A 15649-nucleotide genomic window follows, 5' to 3' on the forward strand; every position below is an offset into this window, starting at 1 on the left:
ACATTGCGATGCATTCGCAATTTCTGCTTGTTGAACTGGGGGCGGCGCCGGTCAGCATGCTGGGCGGCCTTACTTTGGGATGTGCGGCCTCCAGCATGCGATCCAAAGGATTGCAAATTCTGCTAATTAGCAGAATTTGCAATCCTTACTGAATTAGGCCCAATGAACACTTTGAGGCCACATTTCTCTGAGGGCGAACATGTGATTTTTTTTTTCAGATTTCGCTGAACATTTTATTTTTATTATTATTTGCTTATCTCTAGTTGAACACACTCATATCATGGGCACTTACTACTATGGTCATTGTTTCAGTGTATGCTTTATTTTTTAGATGTATTTCTATATTCAATTTTTTCATAGTCTACTAAGTATTTACCATTTTCTAAATATATATTTCTAAATATATTTTTAAAATCAAAATATTAACATGTAAACATTCTAAAACATATCACGTATTTACATCCACAAGATCCAGTTGCATAAATGGATATCAAAACAATGCTAATGCTGGTAAAATAAATTGAGGCATAAACCCTTTAATAAACACAGTTTTGTATTAATACCCAGCTAATGGAATCTATTTATGTTCACAGTACAATGGTGACACCTACTGGACATATGAATTAAGTTCTTGCTATTTAAAGTCTGGCAAAATTTTAGTTTAAAACGTAAGGGATCTTACTATGGGGGTCATTCAGACCTGATGGCACGCAGGCTGTTTTTTGCACTGCAGCGATCAGGTAGTCGCCACCTACAGGGGAGGGGGTAATTGCTGTGCAGAGGTACGAACGCTTGTGCAGAGAGCTGCACAAACTAAAGTTTGTGCAGTCTCTGCACAGCTCAGGACTTACTCAGCTGCTGCGATGATCCTGGACGGAGCCAACGTCAGGAACCCTCCCTGGAAATGGTCGGGCACGCCTGCATTTTCCTGGACACTCCCTGAAAATGGTGAGTTGACGGCCTCTTCCTGTCAATCTTCTTGCGTTCAACGGTACAAACGCTTTCTTCGTACTATCCATCGCTGCCCGGTGATGGCCGTCGCTGCCGTCCGACGTGCCTGAGAATTGCGGACCACACGCCTGAGCTGTTCAGACCCGATCGCACGGTCTTAATGACCCCCTGTGTACTAGGCAAATATTCACTCTTTTCTTCTGATCAGGATCAGCGCTGCATGAAGGAGGCGTCTTTTTCCTACAGATGCCTCTTGCTGCATTAGAATATTTGAGCATAAGCATTGCTGCTGCGTCCAAAGACGCACACATACACTTACACTCACCTTCCAAAAAATGTAATTGCTGGATTGCCTGTAAGGCTCTCCTAATTCTTAAACCAGGGAGTTTATTTACTATTAGGTAGTTTCACAAATACCCCCCAAAAAAAACCCCCACAAGATTGTCAGTTTGCTAAAACGCCACTTAGTAAATAAATCCCCAGAACTTTTTCAGTCTTTTTCCTTCCAGTGATATAACTACAGCCCCCACAGACAGTGTCAATCTGTTAAATGTCCCTCCTAAAATGGCCGCTGCCTTGGAGGATGTAGATGCTAGAGGTCAAACATGACCTCTATCGTCTGACAAGGAGCCAGGAAGTGCCAAGAACACATAGTGCTGGCAACAGCATTAGACCCCTGACAACAAGCATGACACCCAGACCATGAAAACCCCTAGCAATGAGCATTACATACCCCTGGCAACGAGCATGACATCCAGAGCATGAATACCCCTAACAACAAGCTTTACACACTCCTGGCAACGAGCATGAGACCCAGAGCATGAAACAACTGGCAATGAGCATTACATACACCTGACAACGAGCATGACATCCAGAGCATGAATACCCCTAGCAACAAGCTTTACACACTCCTGCCAACGAGCATGAGACCCAGAGCATGAAACACCTGGCAATGAGCTTTACACACCCCTGGCAACAAGCATGACACCCAGAGCATGAAACTTGTGGCAATGAGCATGACACCCCTGGCAAAGAGCATTACATACATGTCAACATGAATGACACCCAGAGCATGAAACCACTGGTAATGAGCATTACACCCTCGGCAATGAGCATGACACCCAGAGCATGAAATCCCTGGCAACAAACATGGAACCCAGCACACGAAACCCCTGGCAATGAACCCAGACTATGAAACCCCTGGCAATAAGAAATTAACCCAGAGCATGAAACCCCTGGCAATGAGCAGGTAATTTAGAAGCAATTAGAAGCCTTACTGTGGGGCATAATGTGTAATGGGCATTGTGATGCGTGGGATAATGTATCATGGGCATAACGGTATGTGGCATAATGTATAAAGGGCATTGTGGTGTGTGCGGCAGAATGTGTAACAGGCATTACAGTGTGTGGCATACTGTATCACGGGCATTGCAGTGTGTGGTATAATGTGTCATGGATATTTCTTTAACGTCCAAGTGGATACTTGGGATCTGTACCATGGAGTATAGATTGAGTCCACTGGAGCCTGGCACTTTAAAATCTTTAGTGTGTGTATGTGTGTGCTGGCTCCTCCCCTCTATGCCCCTCCTACCAGACTCAGTTTAGAAAAATGTGTCCAAGGAGCCGGGTGCATTTCTTTGGCGGTCCAGAAAGTTTCCTTTATTTTTTTATTTTAGTTATTTTCAGGTAGCCCTGGTTGGCAACCAGGATACCTGCTTCGTGGGACTTAGAGGGGGGACCGAACCATCCTCCTGAGGGTTAATGGTTCATAATTCCAGCTGACAGAACACTGAGCTCCTGAGGTGCTGATCACACATCGTTAGTATGTGTGCCCACGCTGGCAGCTTGCCACCACCCTCTAACAGATGCCGGAGTTCAAGGTGCGGTGAGTGTTACACCGGGGTCCTGGTTAGCGGGTCCCTGGTGCAGTTGGCGGCAGGTTGTGCGGCGGTCACGGTCCACAAGCTGCGGTGCCCGCCGTGGACAGAACTGGCTCTCCTAAGCAGTGCTCACTGTCAGGAAAGGCTTTGTGTGCACTGTCAGATTTTTACTATGTTTAACGGAGCCAGTATAAATAATTTATGTCACAGGGAACGCGTGATATTGCAAGGGGCGTGGCTTCCCTGAGTGGGACCAGAGGCAGGAAGGCGCCACTTCCTGCTGCTGCGGATCAAGGCTGCATGTACGCTGCTTCTCTGGAGACCCACGCGGTTACAGACTTCTGTCCTGGTACCAGGGGTCATAGCAGGGTGGGAGCTGTCCAGCGGCAGCGCTGCTGCACTTATATAAGATATACACTTACATTCACACATTGGGGCTGTGTTTGTGTGCTGGTCTCCGTTTCTTCATCGTCACTCTAGGGGCTCTATAGGGTCTGTGAGGAGGCGTTTTCAGTGATCTGTGCTGTATTTTCACTTGTGTCAATATGTCTGTGGACATGGTTATGTGTGCTGCTTGTAACTCTACCCCTTCATCAGCGGGGTCCCTCATGTGTGAACAATGCTCCTTATCTCCACAGGGGCACAGTTCACAGGCACCTGACTAGTTAGACAATTTTAAATGCATGATTAAGAATGTCAATTCAAAATTAGCTGCAGCTAAAAAGGAGAGACAGGTGTTGAAGCAGTCTATTGATTCAATGGCCAAAGCAACAGATACCAGAAAGGCTTCTCAGCCCCCTCTGTTGTTTTCACATAAACGCTCACTGCCACAGGTGCTCCAGTCTGATTCTGATTAGCCTGATGTAGATGATGATGATATGGATGAGGACAGCTCTTTGTCCCTAGGGGTGGTGGCCCTCATTTTTGCTGTTAGAAGGGTTCTTCACATCCAAGATCAGGAGTCAGAACCGGATGAGGAGTTGTACTTTAATGTTAGACCAAAGACCTTAGCAACTTTTCCTGTGTTTAAAGAGTTAAACTCTCTTTCCAGGGAAGCATGTTTAAACCCGGATAAGAAATGTAAAATTCCTCAGAGGTTTTTAACTACCTTTCCCCTCCCCGTTAAGGATAGGAAGGTCTAGGAAAAACCCCCGTCGGTCGATACGTCTGTGTCCAGACTGTCTAAGAAATTGGTACTGCCAGTACCAGGGGCTATATCTCTAAAAGAACCAGCTGACCATAAAATTGAGACCACTCTCAAGGCAATTTATACGGCAGTGGGTATGGCACAGCGCTCCACAATAGTTTATGGGTGGATTTCCAGGGCGATGGTAAATTGGTCTGATTCTGTTATTGATGGTTTAGACTCTCTGGGATGAGATCATTACTCTGCTACAACACATACAGGATGCTGCTAATTTTATGAGCGAGGCTATAAAGGAATTGTGTAAGATAAATGGCCTCACTACTGCTATGACTGTTTCGGCACACAGAGCTTTATGTTTACGTCAATGGTCAGCGGACGTTGATTCCAAAAAGGATGTAGAAAATCTTCCCTTTACATGTGATGCCTTGTTTGGGGACAAATTAAATAAATGGATCTCCCAGGTAACGGCGAGTAAGTCTACCTATCTGCCGTCAGCTGCGCCACCTGCTAGACGTTCTTACACAGGACCCTCCTTGCAGTCCTTTCATGTGGCAAGGTTCAGAGGCAGGGGCCGGGGAGTCTCCACCACTCCGAGAGGATCTCGTGGTAAGTCTCGTAAACCTGCAGCATCCCTGGACCAGACCACTGGATCCCCTGCCACTAAGCCTTCCGTGTGACGGTTGGCCCCAGCAGCAAAGCGATTTTCAGGGTGCTGCTCTTCTTCAACACTTCGCCCACATGTGGGCGAAGTCCTGCCGGGATTCTTGGGTGAGGGACCTCATTTCCCAAGGATACTGGCTGGAAATTCAAGCACTTCCTCCTCACAGATTTTTCAAACCGGGCTTACCAGTTTTGCCAGCAGCAAAAGTTACCTTGCAAGAGGCCGTTCAAAAACAGGGGTGGTAGTTCCTGTACCTTCTCCATTACACAACCGGGGTTTTTACTCCAGCTTTTTTGTCATTCCAAAACCAGATGGTTCGGTGCAACCCATCTTAAACCTGAAGTCTCTAAACCCGTATCTGCGGGTGTTCAAATTGAAGATGGAATCCCTGCGGGCAGTGGTGTTCGGTCTGGAAGAGGGGGAATTCCTGGTATCCCTAGATGTCAAGTATGCTTACCTACACATTCCCATGTGGCCCCCTCATCAGGCTTACCTCAGGTTCACCATCTTGGATAACCATTTCCAGTGTCAGGCCTTGCCCTTTGGCCTGTCCACCGCTCCAAGGGTATTCACCAAAGTCATGGCGGAGATGATGCTGCAACTGTGCATGATGGGAGTCAACATAGTCCCCTACTTGGACGATCTCCTGATAAAGGCTATGTCCAGGGAACGTCTATTGCACAGCATCGATCTGGCGACTCGCCTGCTTACGGATCATGGGTAGATCCTAAACTTCCAGAAATCTCACTTGGAATCGACACAAAATCTTCAGTTCCTGGGAATGATACTGGATACAGTGTCTCAAAAGGTGTTTCTCCCGATGGACAAGGCCTTGGCTAGCCAGGCTATGGTCCGCTCAGTGCTCCGTCCTCGCAAGGTGTCTATTCATCTTTGAATATGCTTGCTGGGCAGGATGGTTTCTGCTTACGAGGCAATCCAATATTGCAGGTTTCATGCCCGGCCATTTCAGCTGGATCTGCTGGACAAATGGTCGGGGTTTCACCTTCAAATGCATCAGGAAGTGACCTTATCTCTGAATGTCTGGATTTCTCTATTATGGTGGCTGCAAGATCCTCACCTGATCGAAGGCAGGAATTTCAATATCCACTCGTGGCTTCTACTCACAACGGATGCCAGCCTCCGGGTTTGGGGGGCTGTGACCCAAGGGGCCCAGTTCCAGGGGATATGGTCAGTTCAGGAATTGGCTCTGCTGATAAACATCCTGGAACTTAGGGCACTTTACAATGCTCTTCTGCAAGTTTCCCATCACCTGAGGGATCGGCCAATCCAGGTTCAATCAGACAACGCCACGGCGGTGGCGTACATAAACCAACAAGGGGGAAAAGGTAGCAGAGCAGCGATGCGAGAAGTGTCAAAAATCCTCTGGGGGAGGCCAACGCAAGGGCCATCCCAGCCATTTTCATTCCAGGAGTGGACATCTGGGAAGCGGACTTCCTCAAGTAGTCCATAGTGGATACTGGGCGCCCGCCTCAATGCTTCGATTCCTGCTTACTTGAGTAAGTATTTGGTTGCCCATGGTTGCGGTCCCGTTATGTTGTTGGGATAGCTGTGCTATTCTGGTTGGGTTGGTGTTGCTATCCTCTGTTCTGGTTAGCGCCCTCTTTTTGGTTATGGTTGTGTGTTGGCTTGTTGCCTCACAGCTGTTATCTTTATTCCTTCTCTCATGGTATGTCCGTCTCCTCGGGCACAGTTTTCCTAGACTGAGTCTGGTTGAAGGGGCATAGAGGGGAGGAGCCAGCACACATATACACACCCTAAGGGTTTTAAAATGCCAGGCTCTAGTGGACCCGATCTATACCCCATGGTACTAAAGTACAGAACCCCAGTATCCACCACGGACTATGAGAAAATGAATTACCGGTAGGTATCAAATTCCTATTTTTGATGTGTGACAAAATGTATCACAAGCATTGCAGTGTGTGGCATAAATGTATAACGGGCATTGCGGTGTGTGGCATAATGTGTCACAGGCATACAGTGTGTGGCATACTGTATCACGTGCATCTACCATGAGTGTGTGGTATAATGTGTCGGGCATTGTGATGTGTGGCATAATGTATCACGGGTATTACAGTGTGTGGCATAATGTTACACAGGCATTACGGTGTGTGGCATAATGTTTCTGGGGCAATGCAGTGTGTGGCATAATTTGTCTAAGACATTACGGTGTGTGGCATAATGCGTAATGGGCATTACAATGTGTGGAATATTGTGTAATGGGCATTAAAGTGATGGCATAATGTTTAAGGGCCATTACAGTGTGTGGTATAATGTGTCAAGGGCATTACAGTGTGTGGCGTAATGTGTAAGGGGCACTGCAGTGTGTAGCATAATTTGTAAGGGACATTACTATAAGGAAAAATGACAAATAATGTAAGGGGCAAGAAGGTTGTAAAACTGGGGTATAAGGCAGTCTTTTCCTCCAATGCCATGCCCCTTGCCATGAAACCACGCCCATTGCAGTGAGGCCATGCCCCTTATAACAGGGTGCACCGCAAATTCTTTAGTTTTCAAATGGCAATGGAGAGGGAGGGGGGGCAGAACCTTTTTGGGCTTATGGGAGCAAAATTTCTAGTTACGCCACTGATTCCTTCCTGTGATTCTTTACAGATCCTAAATAATTTAAATACAAAATATAGGAGCGCTTGTAGTGTAAAATGCTAATACTTGTAAGACAAAAAGTTATAAAAAATGTTTGACAGCACTTTTGTGTGTAATTAAGAGATTTCACTGGAGTTCCGATTTGGTGGGTTCCTATTGTAATCGATGGTTAGAGCCGCACTTTGGTAACAGCAAAGATGAGATGCTAGCTAGCTTTCCCCATAGCTGCCTACCTCTGGTGCTTCTCCATTCCGTCCTCTCCAGCTGGTTCCCTACCACGTCTGTCTGCTAGTTTGCCTGTCGGCGCTGTGCAGATGATGTCACCACTCAGGATCTCCGATCTCAGTGCTCACCTACGCGTTTCAGGCTGTGAAGCCCTTTATCAAGGATAGCACCCATGATCTGAGGTCTCCTTTTATTAGGAATCTTTATTGGGTTAATTGCTTCAATTAAAGTTGTAAAACATTTTTAAAAAGCATTCAGAAATTATTTTTAATTAAACTTCAGATAATTAGAATGATAATCAACAGGTATTGCGCTATTGTGTGTTATTATGTGCAGTGATACGTGTATTCTAAAAGAAACTCGCATGGGAGTTCCTGATTTTCACGGTTGTACATATAAATGAGTGTTAAAAATTTGGTAAATCTATAGAGATGTACATTTGAGATGTCTTAATGTAAATAAGTATTAACCCATGGTTCTTGGCTTTACTCAAAGAGCCCCCCTAGCAGATTTGTTAAAAAGTGACAGGACTATTTTTGTAGTTTATTAAATTCTACACACTGGAGGTACAATCCAAATTTTGATCAATAGCCCGCTTTGACGTTATCGGTCACGCAATGCAAGACACGCATCGGTAATGACGTCATTATGTCAATCCAATCCCCTTAGGGGTGGTTTATTAAAATTCTGATTACTTAGTTTTCCTACTTCCCACCTGAAGAATACCTATGTTGAATTTTAGCTTCCTAACATATCAGAAAGTAAGAGAATCAGTAATGAGTCGGTCAGTCAGTTAGTGAGTGAGGGCTTTTGTATGTGTGTATATATATATATATATATATACTTATCCAAAAGGAACGGCACTCAGAGACTGTCATCACTGAAAAATTTGTATTAGGTCAGATCGAACGTTTTCGGGGACTCAGCCCCTTCCTCAGGACCACAGACGATAACAAGTGAATAACATACAAACACACATTTAAATACCGTTATTGCTACTCACCTGTCCACGTCCGATCATCAGGGATCCCAGCGCCGGCTAGCTGCAGTGACGCGCTTCCTGTGAAGACAGGAACCGTTTCCATAGTACCCGCTGGCTTGCGTTCCACATGGTCGGATTTCCTGCTTCCTGGTCTAGCGCGTCCTGCGCATGCTCTGCAGCCCGGAACCTGAGAGAGACAGAACAGGGAGAAACACATTACCAAACACAGTATTAACTACAAAACAATACATAGAACAACATACAATACAATACAAAACATGATTATAAATACCATAATGAAAATGGTCACTAGATACATGATCAACTATATGAATGGAATAAAGCTAATTCCCAGGGGTCATAAGGTATTCCAGTTAATTTTCTCATTAAGGCCCATGGGATAAATAGTCCCCAATCGCATAATCCACTGAGACTCTTTAATTAGAAGATTTTTAGATCTATTCCCTCCCCGAAGGGAGTCTGGAAAATGGTCTATAATAAAGTACTTCAAGGACGATAAAGGATGGCCCATCTCTCTGAAATGTTTTGCCACAGGCTGATCAATAAACCTCCCATTCAAAGTAAGACGAATGGCGGAACGATGTGCCGACATTCTTTCACTGAATTTACGGATAGTCTGACCAATGTAGTACAACCCACATGGGCAGACTATCACGTAAACCACGAATGAGGTACTGCAAGTAAGGACATGTCGGATCTATTATGAGGGTATTGTTTTGTAGTTAATACTGTGTTTGGTAATGTGTTTCTCCCTGTTCTGTCTCTCTCAGGCTCCTGGCTGCAGAGCATGCGCAGGACGCGCTAGACCAGGAAGCAGGAAGTCCGACCATGTGGAACGCAAGCCAGCGGGTACTATGGAAACGGTTCCTGTCTTCACAGAAAGCGCGTCACTGCAGCTAGCCGGCGCCGGGGTCCCTGATGATCGGACGTGGACAGGTGAGTAGCAATGACGGTATTTAAATGTGTGTTTGTATGTTATTCACTTGTTATCGTCTGTGGTCCTGAGGAAGTGGCTGAGTCCCTGAAAACGTTCGATCTGACCCAATACAAATTTTTCTGTGATGACAGTCTCTGAGTGCCGTTCCTTTTGGATAAGTATTACATGGCTTTGAACTGGACACCGGGGCATTTGAACTTTATTTAGGAGTGCCGGCTGAATTGGATCCACATATATATATATATATATATATATATATGTGATTGATAATAAACGGATAATTGTTTCACAGGAAGGCATTGAAATCAAAGTCTATGTTTAACCCTGTGGGTTCTAACGTTTGCAAAAAGAAATCCATTTGGATTCTCTCTTTTTAGTTCTTGGGAGCCATCTCCACCTCTCCAGTTGGGGACGATTTTTTGTATCCCTAGCAGGTGTAGCCCTCTGGGATTTTAGTTATTTGATTCACAAAAATGTTTGGAAACTTATCGCCGGTGTTTGCGGCAATAAGAAATTATCGCCAACATCACTGCATGACCTCCCATCACTATATAATTTCACTACCTCCCCACAAAACATCACTGTGCTGCCTCCCAGCAATACCTCAGTACTACCTTCCAACACTACATCAACTGTGCTACCTCCCTGCACTACATCACTGTGCTACCTCCCAGCACTACATCACTGTGCTACCTCCCAGCACTACATTGCTGCGCTACCTCCCTACACTACATCACTGCACTACCTCCCAACACTACATTGCTGCTCTACCTCCAAGCAGTACATCGCTGCGCTACCTCCCAGCACTGCATCATTGCGCTAACTTCCAGCACTAAATCATTGCCTCCCAGCACTACATAACTGCGCTACCTTCCAACACTACATTGCTGTGCTACATCCCAGCACAACGTCACTGCACTACCTATCAACACTATATCACTGCACTACCTCCCAGCACTACATTGCTGTGCTACCTCCCAGCAATACATTTTATGACATATAAACATTTTTGTTCTAATTAGTCAAGTTAGCACAGGAAAGCAGGATTAGTTAATGCAAAGTTTATAAACTATAACTATTTTTCACAGAAAATGTTTTATGAAAAATAAACACTTTAATTTACTTAATATAAAATATACATTTATACACTATCAACAAATAGTATTTCACATAGGAGGGAGGAGGCAAAATCCAATCTGGTACCAGCAACCACACAGTTCTAGTAATTTTTCATTACTACCTAATTACTTCCCAAAAGTTTTACCCACATATAATGCAGCTGCCGCTGAGCTACCTGTTACTGTCTGTCTCAGCTGCATCCTCATGGTGACTGTGTCCTCCTCAGACAGAGGAGGATGATGAAGCTGTGCACTGCTGCTCCCATCTCTGTATGCACCGCGTGACGTCATGATGTCACATCGTTGATTATATATAGTCAGAGCCAGGTTAAGTCTTAAGGGAACCTGAGGCACTTAAGGGGGGCCCTATGCACTAATATGTGACAGATACTCTAGATAGATAGTGTAAGATCTAATCGAAAAAAATGTAAACTTACTAAATACATTCACACAGATGACACACACTAACCTCAATACTATTGCTTGCAAATGTTCCAGTGTTGTCAGCTGATCCAGTTCCTTAATATTCTGCTGAACTTGGTTTGCAGCTCCGCACCCGCAGTATTCTCTTTTGGCACATCTAAATGCCAGTGGCTGCATGTTTCTTCATCCGGGACTCTCACTCCCCCTACCACAAGTGCTAATTCCTCCACCCTGTTCTCTTCTAGAGCTCCCTCTTTTTCCCACTTATAGCCCCCCCAACTTATTCCCCTCTGTTCTCTTGTAACCATTCTTGCTGCTGCCCCCCCCCCCCCCCCGCCCAGCTATTCCTCTCTGATCTCCTGTAACCTCGCTGCTGTCCCTCTCCCCAGCTATTACTCCCTGTTCTCCTGTAAACCCCACTAGAGATGAGCGGGTTCGGTTCCTCGGAATCCGAACCCCCCCGAACTTCAGCCTTTTTACACGGGTCTGAGGCAGACTCGGATCTTCCCGCCTTGCTCGGTTAACCCGAGCGCGCCCGAACGTCATCATCCCGCTGTCGGATTCTCGCGAGGCTCGTATTCTATCGCGAGACTCGGATTCTATATAAGGAGCCGCGCGTCGCCGCCATTTTCACACGTGCATTGAGATTGATAGGGAGAGGACGTGGCTGGCGTCCTCTCCGTTTAGATAGAGAGTGAGACACTTGATTTACTAGTAATTTAATTTTAGTAATTTTGGGGAGCATTAGGACTGGAGTACTCAGAGAGTGCAGAGTTTTGCTGATAGTTATACTAGTGACCACCAGTTTTATTTATTATTTAAAATCCGTTCTCTGCCTGAAAAAAAACGATACACAGTCACATACCATATCTGTGCTCAGCCTCAGTGTGCTGCATGATAATATCATCTATGTATATCTGACTGTGCTGAGTGCTCACTGCTCACACAGCTTAATTGTGGGGGAGACTGGGGAGCAGTTATAGCAGGAGTACATAACAGTGCACACTTTTGCTGTCAGTGTGACTGACCAGTGACCACCAGTATATTGTCTGCCTGAAAAAGTTAAACACTCGTGTGGTGTTTTTTTTATTTATTCTATAAACGCATTCTGCTGACAGACAGTGTCCAGCAGGTCCGTCATTCATTATATTATAATATATACCTGCAGTAGTGATATATATATATTTTTTATATCATTATCATCCAGTCTATACTAGCAGACGCAGTACGGTAGTCCACGGCTGTAGCTACCTCTGTGTCGGCAGTGCTCGTCCATAATTGTATACCTACCTGTGGTGGGTTTTTTTTTTTCTATCTTCTTCATACTAGTAGTTTAGGAGTCTGCTGACAGTGTCCAGCAGGTCCGTCATTATATAATATATACCTGTCCTGCAGTAGTGATATATATATATATTTTTTATATCATTATCATCCAGTCTATACTAGCAGACGCAGTACGGTAGTCCACGGCTGTAGCTACCTCTGTGTCGGCAGTGCTCGTCCATAATTGTATACCTACCTGTGGTGTTTTTTTTTTTCTATCTTCTTCATACTAGTAGTTTAGGAGTCTGCTGACAGTGTCCAGGAGGTCTGTCATTATATAATATATACCTGTCCTGCAGTAGTGATATATATATATATATTTTTATATCATTATCATCCAGTCTATACTAGCAGACGCAGTACGGTAGTCCACGGCTGTAGCTACCTCTGTGTCGGCAGTGCTCGTCCATAATTGTATACCTACCTGTGGTGGTTTTTTTTTTCTATCTTCTTCATACTAGTAGTTTAGGAGTCTGCTGACAGTGTCCAGCAGGTCCGTCATTATATAATATATACCTGTCCTGCAGTAGTGATATATATATATTTTTTATATCATTATCATCCAGTCTATACTAGCAGACGCAGTACGGTAGTCCACGGCTGTAGCTACCTCTGTGTCGGCAGTCGCTCGTCCATAATTGTATACCTACCTGTGGTGGGGGTTTTTTTTCTATCTTCTTCATACTAGTAGTTTAGGAGTCTGCTGACAGTGTCCAGCAGGTCCGTCATTATATAATATATACCTGTCCTGCAGTAGTGATATATATATTTTTTTATATCATTATCATCCAGTCTATACTAGCAGATGCAGTACGGTAGTCCACGGCTGTAGCTACCTCTGTGTCGGCAGTGCTCGTCCATAATTGTATACCTACCTGTGGTGGTTTTTATTTTTTCTATCTTCTTCATACTAGTAGTTTAGGAGTCTGCTGACAGTGTCCAGCAGGTCCGTCATTATATAATATATACCTGTCCTGCAGTAGTGATATATATATACATTTTTTATATCATTATCATCCAGTCTATACTAGCAGAGGCAGTACGGTAGTCCACGGCTGTAGCTACCTCTGTGTCGGCAGTCACTCGTCATCCATAAGTATACTAGTATCCATCCATCTCCATTGTTTACCTGAGGTGCCTTTTAATTGTGCCTATTAAAATATGGAGAACAAAAATGTTGAGGTTCCAAAAATAGGGAAAGATCAAGATCGACTTCCACCTCGTGCTGAAGCTGCTGCCACTAGTCATGGCCGAGACGATGAAATGCCATCAACGTCGTCTGCCAAGGCCGATGCCCAATGTCATAGTACAGAGCATGTAAAATCCAAAACACCAAATATCAGTAAAAAAAGGACTCAAAAATCTAAAATAAAATCGTCGGAGGAGAAGCGTAAACTTGCCAATATGCCATTTACCACACGGAGTGGCAAGGAACGGCTGAGGCCCTGGCCTATGTTCATGGCTAGTGGTTCAGCTTCACATGAGGATGGAAGCACTCAGCCTCTCGCTAGAAAAATGAAAAGACTTAAGCTGGCAAAAGCACAGCAAAGAACTGTGCGTTCTTCGAAATCACAAATCCACAAGGAGAGTCCAATTGTGTCGGTTGCGATGCCTGACCTTCCCAACACTGTACGTGAAGAGCATGCGCCTTCCACCATTTGCACGCCCCCTGCAACTGCTGGAAGGAGCACCCGCAGTCCAGTTCCTGATAGTCAGATTGAAGATGTCAGTGTTGAAGTACACCAGGATGAGGAGGATATGGGTGTTGCTGGCGCTGGGGAGGAAATTGACCAGGAGGATTCTGATGGTGAGGTGGTTTGTTTAAGTCAGGCACCCGGGGAGACACCTGTTGTCCGTGGGAGGAATATGGCCATTGACATGCCTGGTGAAAATACCAAAAAAATCAGCTCTTCGGTGTGGAAGTATTTCAACAGAAATGCGGACAACATTTGTCAAGCCGTGTGTTGCCTTTGTCAAGCTGTAATAAGTAGGGGTAAGGACGTTAACCACCTCGGAACATCCTCCCTTATACGTCACCTGCAGCGCATTCATCATAAGTCAGTGACAAGTTCAAAAACTTTGGGCGACAGCGGAAGCAGTCCACTGACCAGTAAATCCCTTCCTCTTGTAACCAAGCTCACGCAAACCACCCCACCAACTCCCTCAGTGTCAATTTCCTCCTTCCCCAGGAATGCCAATAGTCCTGCAGGCCATGTCACTGGCAATTCTGACGAGTCCTCTCCTGCCTGGGATTCCTCCGATGCATCCTTGCGTGTAACGCCTACTGCTGCTGGCGCTGCTGTTGTTGCTGCTGGGAGTCGATGGTCATCCCAGAGGGGAAGTCGTAAGACCACTTTTACTACTTCCACCAAGCAATTGACTGTCCAACAGTCCTTTGCGAGGAAGATGAAATATCACAGCAGTCATCCTGCTGCAAAGCGGATAACTGAGGCCTTGGCATCCTGGGCGGTGAGAAACGTGGTTCCGGTATCCATCATTACTGCAGAGCCAACTATAGACTTGATTGAGGTACTGTGTCCCCGGTACCAAATACCATCTAGGTTCCATTTCTCTAGGCAGGCGATACCGAAAATGTACACAGACCTCAGAAAAAGACTCACCAGTGTCCTAAAAAATGCAGTTGTACCCAATGTCCACTTAACCACGGACATGTGGACAAGTGGAGCAGGGCAGACTCAGGACTATATGACTGTGACAGCCCACTGGGTAGATGTATTGACTCCCGCCGCAAGAACAGCAGCGGCGGCACCAGTAGCAGCATCTCGCAAACGCCAACTCTTTCCTAGGCAGGCTACGCTTTGTATCACCGCTTTCCAGAATACGCACACAGCTAAAAACCTCTTACGGCAACTGAGGAAGATCATCGCAGAATGGCTTACCCCAATTGGACTCTCCTGTGGATTTGTGGCATCGGACAACGCCAGCAATATTGTGTGTGCATTAAATATGGGCAAATTCCAGCACGTCCCATGTTTTGCACATACCTTGAACTTGGTGGTGCAGAATTATTTAAAAAACGAGAGGAGCGTGCAAGAGATGCTGTCGGTGGCCAGAAGAATTGCGGGACACTTTCGGCGTACAGGCACCACGTACAGAAGACTGGAGCAACACCAAAAACGCCTGAACCTGCCCTGCCATCATCTGAAGCAAAAAGTGGTAACGAGGTGGAATTCAACCCTCTATATGCTTCAGAGGTTGGAGGAGCAGCAAAAGGCAATTCAAGCCTATACAACTGACCACGATATAGGAGGTGGAATGCACCTGTCTCAAGCGCAGTGGAGAATGATTTCAACGTTGTGCAAGGTTCTGCAACCTTTTGAACTTGCCACACGTGAAGT

Source organism: Pseudophryne corroboree, chromosome 2 (assembly GCF_028390025.1).
Source record: "Pseudophryne corroboree isolate aPseCor3 chromosome 2, aPseCor3.hap2, whole genome shotgun sequence".
Taxonomy (NCBI): domain Eukaryota; kingdom Metazoa; phylum Chordata; class Amphibia; order Anura; family Myobatrachidae; genus Pseudophryne; species Pseudophryne corroboree.